Below are 22,083 nucleotides of genomic sequence, written 5' to 3'. Positions count from 1 at the left end.
TTTTTAAGGTTTTGTGTAAATTACCTACGTTCCGTTTCTGTTTTTTTTTAATCGCTGGTGCATTTGTTTTGCCGTTGCATTTAACACGCTCTACGCTGTATCCGATTCGACAATGATGCTTACTAAGTTTTCCACCGTTAAGCGGGTCTTTGGGGTAGTTTCGAAGTTTCCCCTTAAGCTTTTAAATTTGTTGTAAGTGAACAAACCACCTTCTGTACCTTCAGCTAAATTTTCGCACGTAGGACAATCTAACGGTTCATCCAACCTATACAGATACTTCCATAACCCACTGTGTTTGCTTAGAATCTGTGTCAAACCGTCACTCGCTTCACACTGAACATTCTTTACCTTGTCCCATTTCATTTACCACACAGGTTCATATTTTTTACATAACCCTGAGTCTTGGTTCTCATATAAGCGACTTGCCTCACCGGATAAAATATCCGCGAAGATAATTCCCGCAATTATGCATGATACCTCATACGATATTATCCGGTAGGTGCTAATATCGAGCTTATCGTCGCCGCGTTCTGCCAAATAAACTTTAAATGTGGTTTGAAGTTCAGCTTCGAATCGAAAGTTACTGCCAGCTATATTACCGGTGGCTGCGAGCGAGCAACTTGTGCACAGATTCAAATTTTTTCAGTTTTCTGTTTCCACTGCTTTGTAAAAAGTACCAACGTAGTTTTATGTTCAGCAAGTTTCATGTCTTGCTTAGAGACTGACAGCCGTAGAATGCCATCATACATTATGTTCCACAGTAGAACACCTAGAACAGACCCCTACGAAAATTGTATGTATCTTTCGCTGTTGGAAGTATTCGAAAATTATGATTAGTATCTACTTTACCGTTTGTACAGCGAGGAGCGCTCCAATCATACGGTTCAAGCTCGCAGACGCTCTTGATGTCGAGGGTCACCACTGTGCAATATTTCTCTTCATCAAAAGCTTCTCTGATTAGCACAATAACGCTGGCTGAACCTTCCGGAAGCCCCTGACTATTTGAAAAATAACCGATTATCGATTATCTGCTCGAAAATATTGTCAATTGTATTACGAAGATAGACAGATCATTAGGATGTTGGTTTACATTTCAGTTTACCTGGTTTTCGGGTCAGCACAAACTTTGAAAATGTTCACTCTGCAGGGAAGGACCCTAGTTCTAGGCAATCTGCTAACATGCGAATATGCTCGATGCCGTTATAATTACCAGTTTCAGCACATTGCTGGATTTTCGTCAATACCAAGCGCTGCATTACTTCGGACTCTTTTCGCTATTTCAATTGGGCCCCTTTACAGACGTCGTTAGGACTTTTGCGTTGAAGTAAACATGATAGCCGATTTACACGGAAAGTGATCTCACCGAGTGAAGGCTCAATGTTCTTTTGGAGCCCGTCGTGGTCATTCTTTTTCTTTGATAATTCGAACAGTAGTTTTCTTTTTGTGTTCGCCTGATTCGCGTCATAGCATCGCTGAACTTCTTGTGGTTGTACGTCTGTCTAATGTCCGTCGGCCACAGATAATTTTCCCAAACTTGGGTATTCTTATTGTTACGGAATTTTGTGGGTCATGGGTCAGAATCTGCTTCATCATAAAGTCACTTAAAGCAATTTTTTTTTACTTTTCACGACGATCTACTGGAATTTCTTGCGCACGTGCTTATATTGAAGGTGTTAATGTTCACACTCAGAAGTTGACTTGGTTTTCTGGCCTACAAGGGAAGTCCGCCATAGTTCCATTTTGTCACTGATAATTTCTCCATTCGTTATCGGCGATCGACTACACTGATGACATCTGTTTGGTTTGGACCTTGACCAAGGGCTTTGGATTTAAAAAAGAAGGAAAGCAGAGTTGGACTAAATAAAGATCCTCAGTCTGACTGCTTGTCGATCTCTTCTTATTTGCATTAAGGGGGAAACGACATTAGATCGTTTGCTTAGCTATCTCAGAACACACTGAAGAATTTTCTAATCTAAATTCGTGGTTCTTTAGATTTTGTGGCCGTAAAACCGAGCGATAACTATTATTATCTCAAAACGACCTTTTTGTACATTTGCGGAATTCTAGCTCAAAAGGTAATGAACCAATCGTCATGAAATTTGGAAATATGATTCTTTACAAAATTACCAAGAATATGAACCTACACTTGGGATGATATCATATTTTTAAGGGAGTTTGTTTTTTGCATAATTAGTGGAAAAAAAAATGTTGAAAATCTAAATATTTTTCTTACCTGCAAAATTTTTGGTTTGACTAATGTCAGCTGTATTCAGTTGCACATTCTTAGAAAATCGGTTTGTGATTATTTCCGATAAAAATTGGATTCGCTACACGTCCCACAGTTGAAAAACTCTAGTTGCAACCTTCAGCAGAATATTGTCGCTATTTTTTTATTTTTGGTTTAAATGTTTAATGTTGTTGGTTATTAATATAATGATCAAATTTAATTGAATTCCAAATAACTCTCCCCACAAAAAACTATCTCAAAAAAGTATGTGGAAAATTTGGTTTCTAACATGTTTTGCCCCTTAATGTTTCTCCTGACGGTGGCACCGAACGACGTATTAACAACGCTAAATCCGCCTTCGTTATTGTGCTTATGCAAATGTCGCAATGCAAGTATCAACTTCAGACTATTCGACGCCAATATTCTCTCTGCGTTACTAGATGGGAGTGGAATATGGGAAGTGGCAGCTGCCGTTCAAATTTCATTTCATTATTTCATGTTTACATCGTGTCATCGAGGCATCGAGGAGGCACGTCCAGATACCCGTGTATATGTTGATGTGAGTACGGGAGTGGCAGCGGATATGTCATACACTAAGAAACATGAACGTTTCCATTGCCGGCTATGCCATGCAATGGAACCCACTAGGGGGGACGATCATGGAAAGGTTTCCCCAAATCTACGTGAAGCGGAGCAGTGAAGGAGGACTCTGAAAATCGTGAGGGGAGTTGGAGCACATTGCTGGAACAACCAGCGATTGCATATATGTGTGATAGGGGTTTATGGGCTTAAAATATGAGCCTCAAAAAGTGAAACAGGTTTCTTTCTCAGAACTTATCCAACCGAAAAATCTAGGCCTCAATACACTCCGTTCCGATATCTGCATAAAGTACAAAATTTGGCATCAAAGTCTATAAGGGCAATATCTACGGTAGAAAAATAAGACGAGCCAGACCCTGCCTGAGATACAGGGATGGCGTAGGTCAGGACGCCAGACAGCCTTTAGGGATATCGAATTGGTGGACCTCGGCACAAAACCGGGATGTCTGGAGTTCCTTATTAAGGCAGGCCTAGACCGGATACCGGTTGTTGCGCCATTGATGATAATGATGTAGGACATGTATGACGTCATCACCATATAAACTTATTTGATCGGCGGGGTCCATGGGGACATCTTAGTTTTCCCTTTCTTGGCTTTTTTCAGTTATTTACTGTCAATTACTCAATGTAGACATGTGTATGCATTTGTTAACGCTATTAAAGCTTGGGGGTAACTGTAAACACCCACTAAAACCACCCCCACTTCTCCACCCATATCCTCGCGGGACCACCGTGAAGTATTACTTCACGGGAAGGGCTCTGGTTTACACCAGCGCTGCTAAATCACACGTCCGTCGCGCTTTCCGAGCTCGTTCCGAACATAACATGCTCTGGATCCTCGGCTGTAGCGGCGCATCCGGGACAGTCTAGAAACTCATCCAATCGGAAATTATGCAACTACTTCCGGTATCCACCGTGTCAGGTAAGAAACTGCGTTTGGTGGTAATTTAATTCCCCATACTTGCGCTCGACCCATCTCTGAATACACGGGATCAGTGTATGGGTCCAGCGGCCTTTTTCGGAATTATCCCACCGTTGCTACCATCTCCTGTGCAGCTCCTTCCTAGTGGCTTTTAGGAAGCCCGCAGTCGGTAGAGACAGTGTGCCTCATTCGGCACAAGATCCAACAGAATCACTCCCGCGATGAAATACACTGCCTCGCCTGATACCGATTTATATGCACTGCACACCCTCAACGCGATTGGTCGATATGCCGAACTTACCCTTCTCTGGTTCGCTGTGTTATGCATTGCGCACACCCAAACAGGAGCCGTGCATAGCCGGATGGATTTCACCACCCCTGCGATAAGCAGCCGGGAACTAGATTTTTGCCCTCCAATATTTGGCATCATCCTTGCTAGAGATGAAGTAGCCTTTGCTGCCTTTTCGCGAGCATAGTCCAGCTGCCCCTTGAAGCTCTACTTGACGTCGATCAATACCCCCAGGTATCTAATGATCGACTTTGAAAGGACCTCGTGATTACCAATTTTGACAATGTTGTTTTTCTGCGATTGGTAATAAGGACCGCCTCCGTCTTATCTTCCGTCAGGTCCAATTTCACCATTTGGAGCCATGCTTTGATAGCATACAGTTCTACGTCCTGGTGGTGCTTCGCAACTACTACCACTGCCAGGTCATCTGCAAAACCAATCAATGTTGTCTCCCTTGGCACGCGAAGGCCGAGCACTCCGTCATACATTATGTTCCACAGCAGGGGCCCTAGTACGGAGCCTTGGAAAACAATTGCTGTCACAATATATTACTTCGGTCCACCGTCCGTCTACGAAGCCCATACTGCCGTTCTAATAGACCACCAGCTAGCCCGATGAACGGAAGCTTAGGGGGAGGAACCAATATAATAGACATGTGTGTACCTAGTTACCAGCAGTTTTTAATGTACGTACGTAACATATATACATTCTTTTGTGCACGGAAATGCGTGAAAATGCGTTAGATCAGTTTAGATACGCACATATATATGTATATGTATGTATGCATCGTTATGCGATAATAGACAATATTTATTGATTTAGGATGAACATAGTATTTATATCGTTGATATGTATATATATGGGTGCATCTTGGATTTTGAAAAAATATAACGCAATATTTTTTATTCTTAGTTATGTACGAATCGGAAATCGAGCATAGGGAGTTTCTCACATAAGATGAACACAAAAACTTTATACTCGAAGCACCCAGCTTCCGGTATCCCGACTTGCTTATATTCCTTATGCTTATATTCTTTAAAGGACCCTTAAAGCAAGTGGCCGCTTTCCAACCTCCGTATTCCTTGCGCTTTACAACTGATGTCAAAACTGACACATACTTTCTTCTTCTTCTTCAGCTTTGTCCCGTTCACAAGTGCGGCCAGCTCCTCGTGATCGCTTTCGCCATTTAGTTCTATCAAATGTCTGATCTGGGTGCAATCTCGAGGCTTTTAAATCCCCATCCAACGTATCAAGCCACCGTTGTTTCGGCCTGCCTTTTGGTCGTTTACCATCGACTTCGATGTTGAGACCAATCTTGGCAAGTGAATTCTCTTTAGCACGTGACCATACCATTGAAGACGCCCCCCCTCGCAGTTTTTCCAGGATCGGTGCAACGCCATAACGATCGCGGATATCCTCATTTCGGATATGATCAACCCATGTCACGCCACTAGTCCACCGAACGTCTTCGTCTCCATTACCGCAAGACGTCGTTCATTTTCTTTTATAGTCGGCTAACACTCAGAACTATAGAGAGCGACAGAAAGGACGACATTCCGGTAAATTTTAGATTTGAGACGTTCGTTGATACATCGATCATAAAGAACACCATTTGTGGAACGCCACTTCATCCAGGTTGCGTTAATGCGTAAGTAATTTCATAACGCAGTTATCCATTGGCTGATAGAGTTGACCCGAGGTATTTAAATCACTCAGTTTTGGGCAGATCACTGCCACTGACAATGATTGTGCCTGTTTCATGGGGATCGGTGGTCAAAAATTCAGTTGTGTTTAGATTCAATCTGAGACCGTGTTGCATGAGGCGATTATTCCATTTTTAGACAATTTGGTCGAGATCGTTTTTGCTATCAGATGCTAGGAAAACATCATCTGCATAAAGTAGTGTGTAGAGCACTGGACGTTGAATATCCCGTGTGACGATGTCCATAACAAGAACAAAGAGGAGTGGTGAGAGGGCGCTTCCTTGATGAACACCAACAGAGACACAAAGCGGTTTTGATACACCCGCCTCACTTCCATATTTACTTTTCGGACCATGATAGAACAGTTAAACCCAGCGCACGAGTTCTGCTGGCACTAAGTATTGTCGTAAAACATGCCAGATCAGTTCGTGTGGGACACGGACAAACGCTTTCTCTAGATCTAGAAATGCAATGTAAAGAGCATCGCCCTCACGATGTATCTCCATGAGTTACCACGCAGCGTGTATTGCGTCAGTAGTTCCGCAGTTTTTGACAAATCCGGCTTGATTCACGGTTATTTCAACGATTTCGCGAATACGGTTGTAAAGAATGCGTTCAAAAATCTTCATGGTATGGGAAAGTAATCGGATCGGACGGTAATTTGAACATTCTGCTGGACTACCTTTCTTTTTCCATATTGGAACAATGGTACTTTACTTGGTTATCGCCAGTGGGATGGTGTTCTTCCTTCTTGAATAACTAGATTAAAGAATTCACTGAGCTCCCAGCTCTTCGCTTATGCGATGTCGTCAAGTCGTGTGACTTTCCCCAAATTCATTCGTTTTATTGCCTCCTCGAATTCAGTTGCGTTGACAGTTACGTCGTTGGTATTTAACGTAGGTACCTGTCGTGAGACTTAATCCTACGGTCCTCTTAAGACACGGATTGCTTTTGTGACCACGATCAGAGCCCCACTGAGACAAACAACAACGGTACCAGTCTATACCAAGTGCATGGCTTAGCATTCATACTGGTGTATGCAAGAATTAGCTAAATCTATACCGAACTATGGAGTACGGCACCCGTGTTGATACGCAACACCACGTCGAGGGCCGAAGGTCTCTTCTCGCTTGAGCACAACCACAACCACCATGAAACTCCCACTAGGGGGGCCAACCGCAAATGACCGAACTGTCCTCACATACAACAGGAGTTCACCCGAAGTATGTGAGTTCAGGGGCTTTCCCGGTTCCCATGGTACCAGTATACCCCTGGTAAGGTTTCGTGACCAATTTGCCACTTCAGATGAGTCCCCGTGCAGACTCGGGTCTGATCGCCCTGATTAGGCCTTTGGAGCATTCGCCTACTGAATCACGGCCGGCAAACCAAAGTGATTACAGCGTCTCCCGGTGCCACCACTATGGAGGTTCTCCTCCGGGTTGCCATCTCATCTTCCTCACCACCACCTCTGAACACCAAAGTTGCGCTGACAGGTGGAACTGGTCCAAATGTCGGCAATGATTGTCGAGGTGGAGGATTTGCAAATTCTTCAGTTGAGATCTGCGCGAAGAATTCTCGCCATCTATCCGTTGCGGCTCGACGGTTGGTAAGCAAAGTGCCGAGGGTTACAGAGGCCGCTTGGTAAACCGTGTCTTTCATTTGGTTCCACGATTCTTCCACATTCGTAATGGTGGGCAATCGTGGGAGCGAGATCGTTTCTTCTTTCTTCTTAAGAAATTGCCACCATTCAATGCGCGGCGGGTCAGTGCATTCCTCGCACTGTTTTATCGGTGGCTTAATTCGCAGGACGGCAATCAATGGCCGATGTTGAGGTACGGTGGTCTCATAGGGAACAGCTTTGTACTCCATGACAGTGGTAAAATGTTGGCGTCTTATGAGAATATAGTCGATTTGCGTTTTACTGTTTCCACTATAAAATGTAAGAAGATGAGACAATCGTTTGATGAACAATGTATTCATAAGTACAAGGTCATGGGTGCCCGCAAAATCGATTATACGCGCGCCACCTTCATTGCGCGCTTCGAACCCATTTCCCCCAGGGCACCTGTTACCGTCTGCCTTGTCACTCACATGACTATTAAGGTCGCTGGCAATGATAATATAGTCGTCAGCAGGCACGTCATAAGTCTTTTTACCGAGAAGTTGCTCGAAGGCATCTTTCTCGGCATCAGGTCGACCTGTCTGTGGCGCGTATGTGGTGAAGAAGTGAATAGTGCGATCAGCTGATATAATGGTGAGCTTCATCAGCCGATCATCAAATCGTTCGTCTTCTTTAATGGCATCACGAAAACTCTTTGAGATGGCAATGCCAACACCATATTTAGTGTGTAGGCTACCAAAATAGAGAAGTTTATAGCCATTTTTACCGCGTTCGCTTTCAATGTCGCAACTTTTGGCACCAGACCACCGGGTTTCTTACAGAGCGCAGATATCAATGCCCCTGACTTACGTCCTGACGCCGTCCATGCGTCAAGAACCCTTGCCCATTTCTCGACAGGACCAGGACCCGTCCTGCCGCGTCGACTTAAGTGGACGCCCTAGCATTTCTCCGAGGCTTGTGACTCAATCCGATCATCATGTTTGGTCGGCTTGACGCGGGACCTGTCACCAAGACAGATCAGGTAATATTTAGCATAGTGGAATAACTCCAACTATACTCTATTTATCTCTTTACCTGATACTTGCTTTGGAAAGTACTAATTGTATTTTCCACAAAATCTTAAAAATTCCACTTTGAGTTCTCGTGGAGGCTGTAGAAAAGGGCGTCTTTTTTCTGCCTCCATAAAATGCCCACCTCTTCCGAGGAGGAGGTTAAGAATTCAACTTTTACCACTCTTTTAATATACCAGGCTTCGTAAGTGTATGATTAGGATTAACGCATTGTCAAAGACGGTAGTGCTTCTAACTTTAAAATTAGTCAACAAGCTTGCGTTTAAATTTTGTGTGTTTCTATTTGATTAGAATTTATAATAACTTAAACTGTTGAGCAAGTGTTAGTTGAAATAAGCCACGAATCACTATGAATTGCACCTTTATATGTAGCATATTTAATTGTTGATATATAAGCGCGTTTACAGAATTGTTGTAATCCGAAATGGGTATCCCCAATCTCAACGGCCACAAGAAATGACACATGTAAGACGATTTCTTCTCAAATTAATTTTTGGTAAGTTGCAGCATTTCTAGTTGGAATTGAATAAATGCATGAAATCTTATGGTGAAGAGTTTCAAACTAAATACTAAAAACTGTGATTTGCCCGCAAACACCGATTTACACTTTTAATTGCCATATCTTTGCATATAAATTTTATTTGAGGATTTCCCAAATTGGTAGCTCGATAAATTTATTGAAATAATTTTCTTTAAATAACAAGAATATATTACAGAAACATAGTGTATAAATCTTTTCCCCTTATGCCTCCAGTCTTCGTACTCTCAAACTTACTTTTCAGATAACGAAAATAATATCTGACGAATCAAGCAGATGCGACACGGCAACCCTGATATCATAACGCTCAGTGAGAGCGTCCAGATAGGTGTTTCTCGTGGAAAGGTAGTAAATTGATAGCGAAGCAACGAAGAAGAGTAAGATTCGGCGAGGCTCCTCTGGCTGGTAAACTGGCTGCTGGCTTCAGTTACAGAAGTTCCACTCGACTGCACTCAGTTCGCCCGAGCGTCGTCCACTTGTTCGCTTGGCTACTGTCGTTCTAAGCGTCGCAACTCTCAAGAGGTTTCGAAAGTGCACAGGACGAACCGCTCACCTGCCGTACCTGGTGAAATTACATTCGTCCGTGCGGATATTCCATCGCAAGGAAGTCCACTGGTGTCGTTACAGGTGAAGGGGCCCGTGCGTGTTTGGTGTGGGTGCATTGGTAGCGCGCTTTGTTTTGATTCTGACCCAGGCGGGTTCTAGTTGCCGGTCACCGGGACGTGCCCGGAGTGCTAAGTGCTGGCTTCGAATCACCTTTCATTTCCGAAAAGATCACAATCGCACGCGTAATCGTCTACATACGCACTGACAGTGCTCGTTTAAGGTTGTACTGCGCGTCTTAGTGACGACATTTATTGCGGTAATTTGCGTTTTATGTAATCGCGGGACGCGGTTTGATTCGAACGTTCGAACGCTGATAGCCGGCTAAGCATCGCCGCCAACACGGCCTGCTGTGGAGCGACTCAGACGACGGCTGCATATCAAATTTTGCGGTATTTTGTGCATTTCTATTCGATTCTGAATTGAATGATGTTCGCGCAGAATTCTAATTGCTTCGTTGCTTAGTGAGTGCGACGTCGTCCTTGCCCGCTTGGAAGCCCGCGCTATCGTTCTTTTTGGGCATCGGTTGCTGTGCCCGAAACGGTTTTGGAAGTGGCTCGTTCAGTAGAGCAGTTTTGTGAAAGTGATATCCGTGAAAGAGTGAAAATTGTTTCATGCGGTACAATAACTGCACACTTCCCGTTTGCGCTCCGGTAGCCGGCCTTTAGCCAGGATTCCCTGAACAAGATATACAGGTGCGTACATAATTCACAGTCCATTGATTCACTCTGAAGTTATGCATTTGCGGGTATTTCACATTGGCAAATTCCCCAGAAGGTTAGTTGAATATCATGCGAAACTTGCGGTTTTAAGCGAAACAACTCTGAATTCCCAACCGATTCCCATGAACCTCGATAAATCACAACCGTTATCTATCTTGATACAAGCCCAGCCCAATATTTCAGCAGTGCCTCCACGATAGTTTCAATTCCACAGCAGCCTGTGACTGGCCGCAACGGCTTTGGTGTTGCAATCGATTTGAGTCACTTCAGCAAAATCAACTGAAATTTCCTCCGTCACTAATATGTAAATGGTTTCCCATAGCTCTACCTTTCAACCATTTATTGTTTATTCAGATGTCCACTTAAATATAAAAATATGGTCCCAAGAAAATTTGAATAGTTTGAGCAAATCCGGCTTTTCAATGAAAGGTCAACTTGCAGCCTGTGCACTTTGAATAGGTTGGGAGTGATTTTATTGGGAATATGCATAGTATTTCAACTTATCGCCATTTAATTCATTAATAGTTCCAGCATTATGTAGTTTCGACACATGGGAATGTACCCAAGTCCCGTCCCTAAGTGCGTAGGATCCCCAATCCGTTCTTCTGGTATTCCTTATTATCTTTTTATTTCGGAGGTACCCTTAATGCAGAATATGATTATCCTGAGGGTTCATCGGACACCCTCCAATTTCTGACCATTCCGTTCATTAGAGTATTTCCTAGAGTTATGTCTAGTACCTCCTGTCAAGTGCTGGTCACAAATGTTGGAGTCTTCCCCAAGTTATATATTTCTAACTTATTGAATAAATTCAAGAAGGTACTCACCTCTTCGATTGGTGTCGCTGCTTCCCCAGACTTCGTGGAGAGCGTTGGCATCGCAGCCGAGGAGAAGTGGTAACGCCCTCATCTCACAATACTTCACCGGTTTTGCGACTTGTTCCGGTGGAGCCCCGATTTCGTTTCCTGGGAAGTGTCTCGATGCCACGAATGCCTCTCGAGTCATCCCGGCTTCCAATGAGACTTGGATAGCCACAAGGTCTCCGGTTAGTAACTCTGAAAGACATATGTATTTTAAATTACGCTTAAGAATTATGCAAACTCTTGGTTTTTCACAAGAGGAGTCCCAAATTACCTGCATGCTTCCTCCTTGCAGACCGCAAATCTGCCCCCGGTACACTCAGGGCTCCTAAGTCAGCACTATTCCAATGTTCTCTTTGGAACTTGCCCTTGCAATTACCGCAGATGCAGCTTTCGCATGGTGGAGATTCATCTGGGCTATCTTAGTGCTGGCCATTGGCTCCGTTATTGTTTGGAGCTCTTCTCCACTGTCGGAGTATCGCCCTCCTCCTCGGACATGGCGCTTTCCTGCGTATCGCTGTCCACCCTGAGCCCTATGAGTCCTAAGTCTAGGTCGTTCAGCTTCTGCTCTTCACTGAGCAGCAGGTCTACTTCCCTGGTTGATCCAGTCTTTTCCGCCTCTATGGCTTTCGACATGGGGACCTCGGTATGCTTTTCACTCGGTATCTCCTCCAAGATGTCTTTCCTCGGCTTTTCCCTGTACAGATGCACGGGTATGTTGCCAAATCTGTATTTGATATGGCAACTCCGACGTTTGATTGCCTCCAGGGTTCGGTCATTTAGCCCAATTGTGAGAAGTTTACTCTTGCCCTTCATCTTGCTTCTAAAGACTCTCCATAGTCGGGTATGGAGATCCTCATTCTGAGCGATTAGGAGGCCGATAAGGTCTTCCGTTTCTATTGTCGCCGCTTTTGCGAGAAAAACTGTCACCATGTGGTGAGCTCCTAGTATATCGTCCCCAGCGCATGTTAAGGGTTCTACCTCTTCCCAGCCTGGCAATTTAGGAACTGCGGTTCTAATCTACTCTACAGTCTCTTCCGTCGCGCAGTCCACCAGTATAAGGCCTGGTCGAAAGCGTATCCCGGTGAACACAAGTTTCGAAGTCCATCCCTTGCACATCTGCCTGACGACACGGTCCTCAATGGTTTCCTGTTCCTCACGAGTGAGTATTTGCTCGGGAAACATTTTTGGCAATATGGCCAGTCGAATGCCTTGACTGCACTAGCATAGCTAATGGCGGGCTTCCTGAGTCCTGCCTTCACCCCTGTCCTGCTCCAGAGGAGAGACAGCTCATCCTCATAGAGAGATAGTTTGGCCTCAGGGAGCTATGTTCCGCGTCAATCTATCGTGCAGTGCATTGCTTGACCCCAAGTGCACGCTAAGGAAGGGCAATAACTTTACTGCTGGCTATGCTATGCAGTGGTATGCATCATATCAAGTTGACCTCCAAGTGGATCACTTTGAAAAACCTTCCAGCTCAGAAAAGTAGAGAAGGATCCTAGAGGAAACTGAAACCCTTCGTTAAAACCTAGCAACCGTAGCCCGTAAACGTTGTTGACGCGCTATGCTTTGCATTGTAGGTGTCACTGGAAACCGTACATACACATTTTTACTCTAACCTTGTCTTTCACATCGTTGTCGAATGCTGCCACCCGTTTTGTTCTTAGGCGCAAAGGGAAATGCCCAAATGTGCCGCTCTTGAACTTCAAGTCCAAAAAATCGTCTCCTTTATCCACATAGCATAGGGTTCAACTCCTTGCTTTTGATGGGCCTCTATAAAGATTTGCAATATATATCTTACCCGCGCCTTTTGGTATTGTAATTTTTCCATTAAAATCTTGTTAATGGGATTTCAGCCAATAATAATCGTTGGCGCAACAATCCATATTGGATCAGGACTTTGAAGTGTGTTAGGGCACTTCATTCAAGACCGTAGCGAAACACTACAGTACTCTGTAGGATGCAATCTGGTCAGTATTGCACTCGTCCGAGGTTACCACCCTGATTTGACTCAGGTACTCATTCCCACTGCCAACAGTGAGATTTGAACTGCGACATTCCGTACGACAGCCTTGTGCTCTAACCAATCAGCTATTCGGACACCAAATTTCAGTCCCGTTTGTTTCATCGTTCTGAATTTCAACAGGATTAATTGCAGATTTCGTATTCTGTTTACCATTGTTTTTACTTCTATGCCTGTAATTGGATTGTTGTAATGCCAACTGAAAGCCCCATTATGAACCACAATCGGACCAAGACTCAGCCTCCCAAAGAAGGTGTGCATGATTGTTCGGCGGATGTTCAAGCACCAGGCAAGAAGATAACCAAAATTAGCACGGGCAAGTTCTTGGCACCCACGACGCTTTGGAGACCTCACTTTTGGGAGTGTTTTCATACGGTCGACATTTAGGGTTTTTTTATGTTAAATAGCTTTTCTTTGAATTTCAGTTAATTATAGTCGGAATATAATTTGAACAATTCCAAACAATGCAATTGATAACTAGAACCTTTTTTTGTGGGTAGGGTAGGAGCATCTAAACCAGGGAATTTCTTTTAGCAGCAAGAGGAGAGGAGAAGAAGGGGATTGATTGTTAGTTCAAGGAACCGCCTACCATCCGGACAGTTCACCGGTTGATCTCTATCTTCTTTGTAACAAGAAGCACCCGAACGTAATGCCCAACACGTCTGTCAGCGCTCTTTGGTAGTGTTGTCCAGGTAGAGCTCCCCTGCGGCTGCATAAAATTGTTGAGAAATCTCACCCTATCTTCCACAATAAAAACAAATCAGGAAACAGGAAGCTGGACGCTTCGGGTATGAAAGGTTTTGTGTATTTCTTATATAAATACATTTGGGTGTGCATTAGCTCCATTAGTACATAGCATGTAATATGCGCTTATATTATGTGAGAATATTCACTTTCGGGTGATATTGACATTCATAGTTTTGGATTTGCGAAGAAGTGACAACTTTGATCTATTATAACTTTGTTAGTAATAGTTCGATTGACTATATTTGGTGAAAAAAAGTACACCCTCTTTTGCATGTATGGGGACCTCCCTCCCCCTTCAATTCGACCTAAAAGGATGTAACTCATCATATGCGTGAGCGTTCACAGTTCCTACCTTTCCACCAAATTTGGTGTCAATCGCTATAACCATCTCCGAGAAAAGTGCGTGTGACCGACAGACAGACAGTAAATCGATTTTAATAAGGTTTTGTTTTACACAAGGAGGGCAAGGAGGATTACCTTCGCGATCACCAACGCAGTCGGTTTTGAGAAAGTGGGTCGCCTGCAAAGCTCCCTGTCTCTGTACTTGCGGAAGCCGCTTACGATAAATCTCCTTACTTGGCTTTGTTGTCATCAACCCGTACGGGATATGTAGGGAGTAGTGTTGTCCATCTGTTCGGCATTAAGTGAGCAGGGTTTCCGCAGAGTCCAGATTTTCTGGGTGACAAATTTATAACCGAGTCGGCACAAATACTGATTCATCTGGTTGACTAGCAATCTTTGCTTTTGTACTGGGGTGTCTTCTTTAGCTGATGTGGTTTCCCTGTCATTTTGCTGCATGCCTCTTTCTGGGTATTTAAACCTTGTGCAAAACGCCGGACAATCTCTAATAATAAATAGACGGCTTGTCACAGCTGGCTCACCTCTGGGACATGGAAGCACGGCAAGCAGATTCATAATTGATTTTGTGACGGTGTTTTGCTGTAGCAACACCATCCCCTGAAGTGCTCTTCAGCGCGGTTCTACCTGTTCCAAGAACCCCAATGAGTTTTCCAATTTTGACCTTCGTAATGTTCCGCAAACAGAACCCGCCATCCGTGCACCGCCGATATTCCTGATTCCGACGTGAAGGTTACATCAGGAATCCTTCCTTCGCAGCCAAGGGGCCGGAACGTTGGCATGGAGCTTTTATTCAAAACTGCGAACCCTGTTCACGGCGCCATTTCCTGCTCCCAATATTCTGCGTAAAACCTTCTTTCAACGGCATTCAATATTTTTGTCGCTGGGCTGTTTGATTCGTAAGTTCTATTCGGTAGCTGGATTCGTGTCCTTATTTCGTCAATTTCATTTGCATTCTATGATAACTTACTTCCTAGGTTAACATTTTCAAAATTATATTCACCAACAGTAATATTTTGTCTAAGCCTGCCATTTTTCTGATTTGTATCATAACTTTCGGTTTGTTTTCCTTCCGCCTTCCTTTCCCGTAATATCGAGGTCTATCAGCAATTCTTTTGCACGGTGATCGGGACAAAGTGTTAATATCGTCAGTGTATATCAACATCTGGTCGGACTTAAATTATGGCGTTTTTGGGTTTAATGGGGAGTTTTTCCACTACATCTTCGAGTGATAAATTGAAAAGCATAGGGGCCAGCCCACCTTCTTGTTTTAAGTCTGTTTAAGCAACAGATGGATCAGCGTATTCCGAACCTGTGCTCGATCTATCGTGCCCGTTATCGTTGATTTTATGAATTGGATTAATTTCGATGGAATGTCAAATTGGAGCAATATTTTCGACGGTATGGGTATGGATGTCCAGCTTTAAAGCCACGTTGATGTGCGCCAATTAGATTTTTCGCGTAATGTCTGTCTCTTTTTTATAAAATTTGACAAATAATAACTTTTGTATAATAGTCTGTCGCTTTTCTCGGATCAGATGAATAATGCTTTTACACCAGTCATATTGGGGACGGGAAGAATAAAGTTAGGAGACTACAATTTTGAGACCGTTGATAATTTCTCCTATCTAGGGTCGAAAATCACAACCGATAACAGCTACGATGAGGAAATCCTCACACGATTGTTGGCAGCCAACAGAGCCAATTTTAGCTTACAAAAACTGTTTCGCTCGAAACGTCTCACCATAGGGTCAAAGCTCTTACTGCACAAGACAATGATCTTGGCAGTCCTCATGTATTCCTCAGAAACTTGGGTTCTTAGCAAGAAAAATTGCGAACTCTTGGCCGCGTTCGAGAGAAGAATCCTCCGAATAATTTTTGGCCTCCTACATGAGGATGGACGATTCCGTAGCCTAAATAACGACGAAATCTATGAGAGACACCATGACCTTCAAGTTGTGGATAAAATCCGGCTCAATAGGTTACAGTGGGCGGGTCACTTAATCCGTATGGATCAGGATGATCCAACACGGAAAGTCTATAAGGGCAATATCTATGGTAGAACAAGGAGACGGGGAAAATCCTGCCTGAGATGGAAAGATGGCGTAAACCAGGACGCCAGACAGCTTTCAGGGATATCGAATTGCATCTCGGCGCAAAACCGGGATGTCTGGAGTTCCTTATTAAGGTAGGTCTAGACAGGATACCGGTTGTTGCGCCGTTGGTGATGATGATTTCGGAGCAGTGAATCGTATCTCCAGGTGGCAAATAAGCAATCGATCAGATTTTCTCTCGGCTGCAAGCGATAGAAAAAGCGTTGGAATATGACCATTAGTTGCACCATCTTTTCAGCCAATGATAGAATAGCCAGGGTAAAATTGTATACGGCTGTGAAAGAATTCGGTATCCCGACGTAATTGATGAGTCTAGACTGATCCTGATCAATGTGCGAGGCTAGATAAAAGCAGTAGGATCACCCTCGTGACTTGTTAGCGCTAATGAAGGGAACAAGTAGCTTCCGAAATATCGGTATTTGCAAAATAAATAAAAACACTAGTGAATAGGAAAAACAAGTTTTATTATTTCAAATAATTAATCGCTAGAAACACCGCGTAATTATACTCAGACTCTCAAGGCTTGACCCTGGTAAAAGGATCCGCGATGCAGATGTTAATGCAAGAGGCGCCATGCTCTTCAAGTCTACTGGTCTATGCTGACATTATCCGAAGAAAAACCCAAGATGTACAGTCTACCTTCATCCAGATCGAGCAAGCGGCGAGAGATCTTGGGCTGCCCATTAATGGAGGCAGGACGGAATACATGATGGATGCTTCCGTAAGGAAAACCAAGGAACCAACAAGACCAATTCACACCGGTCAAACAAGAACAATAAAGATAGGAGACTACAACTTTGAGGTCGTTGGTAATTTCTCCTATCTACGGTTGAAAATCACAACCGTTAACAGTTATAATGATGAAATCCACACAATATTTATGGTAGGAAAAGAAGACGTAATAGACCCTGCCTGAGATGGAGCGATGGCGTGGGCCAGGACGTCAGACAGTTTTTAGGGATATCGAATTGCGGACCTCGGCGCAGAGCCGAGATGGCCAATGGCACCGTTAATGATGATGATAGTATAAGATACGTTTTCTGAAATCTTTCCCTTTCATCTGGGCTTGAGGCCAGCATGCTTTTACATATAGTGGTTGCCATTGTATGGCATAACTCGCAATAGAATGGTCGCCCTTTCTCCACGCGTTAACTACTGTCACTTCCGCCACCTGATTGATACATCGGCGGGCATTTTGTTCGTATGCCGATAAAGTTCTTCATTTGCATTGCCTCGAAACAGAGTACCCCATGATACGAGGTAGACATGAATTGCTGAAAGCTTCCGAGTAATTGTGGTGATCACTTTCCATGTGCTACATATTTCCATGTAGCAGTACAAAGGGAACAGAAACAACGCTTCCTAAATGTCAAACTGTTCGATATCCTCGATGCTCTTTTTAGTCCGAATCTGTTCATCACTGTGGGTAGGAAGCCTACCTCACGGAGCTTATAGAATGGCTTACGACCATCTGCAAGTTCTTTTATTATACGATGTATGGCAATTGCCACTTTCTTGAGCAACGCAAGGGAGGAGAGGAGTTCCTTTTATCACAGCGTAGGCTATATTGCACTTCTTATACTTTAAATTGGCACCGGTGCTTCCACGAGCCGCGTTCACCCTCGTTCAAACCGATCAACAGATATTTCAGCTCTTTATTTTCATCGCTTCGCTTCCACGTTTTCACACTCAGTCAGGCCATGTACATCGTTTTGGAATGTGGCTAAAAAGTTTACTCACGCCAAAGATGAAGGCGCTTTTGATGGCAGCTTAATATTCATCAATATTCTCCAGCGGGTTGCTAGTCGACGGATGAATGCAAAAAAGGCTGATTCCCTTGCGATCAGACGTAGTAGCGACCAGCAAGTGAAGAAAAGCAACACTTAATTGATGCTCGCTTCCGTTAAAATTCCTAAGTCTACTGCGGATCATGATGTGGTTGATCTGATTAGATGTCGCACTTTAGGCTTTCCAGCTGGTAAAGATAAAACTGATGTGTGAAAATTCACTTGGGTAAAAGTTCTCGTTTAAAGCAAACAGCTCTGTCCTGTGCAATTTCTATAACCTCCAATATTTTTTTTTCCATTCTTCTAGCGGTGAGACCAATTTTAAGTTGACATTAGTTTTAATTTTAAAACTTAAATTCAAATCTTTAAACATAATTTTAAAAAAAAATTCGTAAGTTTGGTGAGCAAATTTTTCCAAAAGTCTAAACGGCCAAGAGCTCTCATTTCTTCAAGATATGCTTTCCCTTAAGTAACAATTTAGCAACAATTATTTAGTGGTATGTGGATATATCGGCTCTTTTTTGAAAGCTATAGTAACACTGCATATTGCGTAATTATTTCAAGACAATTGGAAAAAAATAAAACCATTAAAGGAAATGTGTCAGTTGAAAGAAAATATGTCAGTTGGCGTCATAAAATTTGCATTTTCTTTTTTAAAAGAGCAAAACTCAACACAAAAAAGTTCTAAATTCAAGAACTTAGGTTTTATGGCTATTCATGGTTTTTATGAATATTCAAATCGCATAATGACTTCCTACCTGTATTCTAAGCATCGAACGCTTAAATCAAATATTGTAAATGCAAGGGTGTGTGTAAAGTTATAGTAATATTTACGCTGAAATTCCTTAATAATTTCAAAGTAAATATTCATTTGCTATAACTGCAAAGTAAATACAAACTCGTGGTCCATTTTAATATCATAATAATTTAGCTCACATTTTGGGTACGTCGCATTGACGATGGAATATGAGTTTTGCATACTTCCCAAAAATTAGCATTCACTGCTAGCGAACTCTGGGTGGGCATTCTATACGTTTTTCTTTAATGTTATCTTTCAGTGTGATTAAAATTTGCTGCATGGTTTGTGACTTTTAAATTTCAAATAAACTATAGTTGACTGGTCTTCGAAGCTGAAAAGTTCGTTTCCTGTACAGGTAGCGAGCGTTGTTTTCAAATTTGTTTCAGTCCAATAAAGACCGAATTATTTTTTCTGTAATTCATCATCGGAATTCCCACTATATCTTAATTATGTATGTAGGTAGCTTTATTTAGACTGAATCTTATAGTCGGAAACTTGTTTGCCCTTCTTTATAAGAAGCCTGTATAAATGAATATACCAGTTTATGGTAGTTGCGTTGTTCTATATGCAGAACACCTGAGAGTGGAAACCAAAAGAAAATGGATTTCTGAAGGTGGAAAGAGTTACTACTACTTATAGTGCTCCAGGAAGGGCATTGTAAAATGAAAAGTAACTACCTTCTTCTTCTTCCCCAAAAATAAAGAAAATTATTCTTGAGCTTTTGTGTCCTTCTGTTCAGCTACGTCTGTTGCACTCAATTCTCTCAAAAGTTTGGAAATCTACATACGGCGGCCCAAAAAGTATTCGACATGTGACCACTGTTGTAACTATCGTACAAAATATTAAAAATTAAATTCAACAAAGAAATAATGTTTGATATTTTGAAGCATAAAATATTTCAGTGTTTATTAAAACACTTTTTTGAATTACAATTACAATTACTTCTTTAACATTAGTGAAGTGGTGGTCTCTTAGCCCTGTTTTCCAAAATACTCCATACATGCTCAATTGGGTTGAGATCGGGGCTTTGGGCTGGTGTTTTAACGATATTTGGGCAATTGCAAAGAAGCCAAACCTTTGTGTTGTGAGCTGTGTGTTTTGGGTCGTTATCCTGATAAAATTTATAGCTTCGTTCAATTCGGAGTTTCATGGCACTGGCACGCAAATCTCTCTTTTAAAATGTTAGTATAGTATGGGTGATCCATAGTCCCTTTGGTTGGCATTATATTTCCCACCCCGACGCTGCCGTACACCCCCAAATCATCAAACCACCTCCGCCATACTTCACATTGAAAACAATATTTCGTTCTTCCAACTCAGTGTTTGGCTTTCTGTACACAATCACTCTTCCATAGCATCCAAAGAGGTTGTATTTGCTTTTGTCTGCAAAAATAAAATCAAACCAAAACCCTGCGGGCCTCTTTACGTATTGCCGAGCAAATTGAAGCCTTTCCTTGCGGTTCTTATATATGGCTTTTTTTGAGCTGATCTGGCTTCACAGCTATTTGAAAATAAGTAATTTCTGATGGTTTGGGGTGTTACCTCTATGTCTAAATGTTCCTTGGTAGCTTTTGCTAATTTGGCGGCATTCGTCTTTGGTCCCTTTTTAATTTCCCTTACCAGCCAACGCTTTGCAATCTCAGTCAATTTTTTTGGTCGACCAGATCTAGGTTTGTTGCCGACTGAATTTCCTTCTTTAAACTTTTTAATTATAAAATGCACAGTTGTTCTGGGTCTATTCACTATTTCCGATATTTTGATCTCAGAGAGACCGCGTTTATAATGATTTTTCACTTCTACGGACAATTGTTGTCCTCTGCGACCCATTTCGTTCAAAATCAAAACCAAACTAGGATTAATGCTTTTAAAAAAATGCCTTCAAAATGTGTAATTCTACCTAACAGTACTTTGTCTTTTTAATAATAATAATTGTCTTTGTCTTTGTGCTTTCCAAAATTCTAACAACTTAACGATGTCGAATATTTTTTGCTCGCTAATCTGTGCATATGCATATAATAACGGTTCCTTTGCTATGGTATTTTGTATTTGTAATTACAAAAAGTGTTAGAGGAGAAAGATATTTTAAAGGATATTTGCAAACACAATAACATGTTGAATACTTTTTTGGGCCGCTGTATATGGAATCTGAGACTCAAAGTAAATCGTATCCCAATATCTGCTCAAATAAATAAGATTTATTAGAAAAGTACCCGTTATTATGTAGGGCACATTGGGTATACTGTTGTAAAGAGGACTATTTTACCAGGGGTATGATAGGCTAAACTTGTTGTTGCTAATTGAATTAATTGCATCATAAGACATAGGATTTTGGTATCACATAAAGTTGTTTAAACCTTACCAAAGTCAGCTTTAGGGTTGCAGTGGAAATACTCACGGGATATTTATAGACCCTGCCTACAGATTCTGTTGGAAGAGCGGCGAGACCTTCGTACATATTCTGGGACTGACAATTGTGCGAACTAATATAATGAAATTGGTGAAACACTTAAATCAGACGCAAGACTAAAGCATTCCGTTACAGGATTGGTCGGCACACTATAGTTAATAGGTACACTACCCCAATCAAAGGCGCACGGATGCAGTGCAACTTCCCTTGTCACTGTTTATTTCCGAGTTGATGTAAGTGTGTCAAGCAGTGAGGGTAGCAAATCCTACCTACTTAAAAATAATAGAGGGGCTTTGGTGGCGGTGGTCAGTGGTAGGGAAAAATCCGCCGAGCATCCGTCGCAATATCGAGCACGTTTACTTCTGCTCGGTTTGAACCTGATTGTGCGGGAGACCCAGAATATTTAGGGAGCTCGTAAAGGACTTTAGTACAATACGCGTGGCTAACAATATTATGCGAACTAAGACCCTCTTGAGATGCCAAATTTCTTTAAGTTATCGAGACGGTGGTGCATAGTGGTCATAGTACCGCTTATTTCAGCTCAATATTGCTATTATTGGAAGATAGTAACGTCAGTAATAAACGCGAAACGACCTGTCTTATCACCTAACAGAACGTCAGACTTGTTGTGTGGAATGTGGTAATCGCTAGCAATACATACATATCGTAAGCAAAACTATCAAGTATTGCCTGT

At 42.5% G+C, this 22,083-nt stretch overlaps 1 protein-coding gene across 1 annotated transcript in view; it reads left to right on the top strand.

The window, feature by feature from the left end:
• The first annotated feature begins 9,341 nt into the window (after window positions 1–9,341).
• LOC119647600 (sodium- and chloride-dependent GABA transporter 1) overlaps window positions 9,342–22,083 on the top strand; it is a 167,696-nt gene continuing 154,954 nt past the window's right edge. Inside the window, exon 1 of the mRNA XM_038048626.1 lies at window positions 9,342–10,268. The gene's annotated coding sequence lies outside the window, so the exon portion shown is untranslated. The remainder of the gene's footprint in view (window positions 10,269–22,083) is intronic.

Source organism: Hermetia illucens, chromosome 2 (assembly GCF_905115235.1).
Source record: "Hermetia illucens chromosome 2, iHerIll2.2.curated.20191125, whole genome shotgun sequence".
NCBI classification, from domain to species: domain Eukaryota; kingdom Metazoa; phylum Arthropoda; class Insecta; order Diptera; family Stratiomyidae; genus Hermetia; species Hermetia illucens.
The sequence above is the reverse complement of the archived record's forward strand: the minus strand, read 5'-3'. Positions and strand labels throughout refer to the sequence as shown.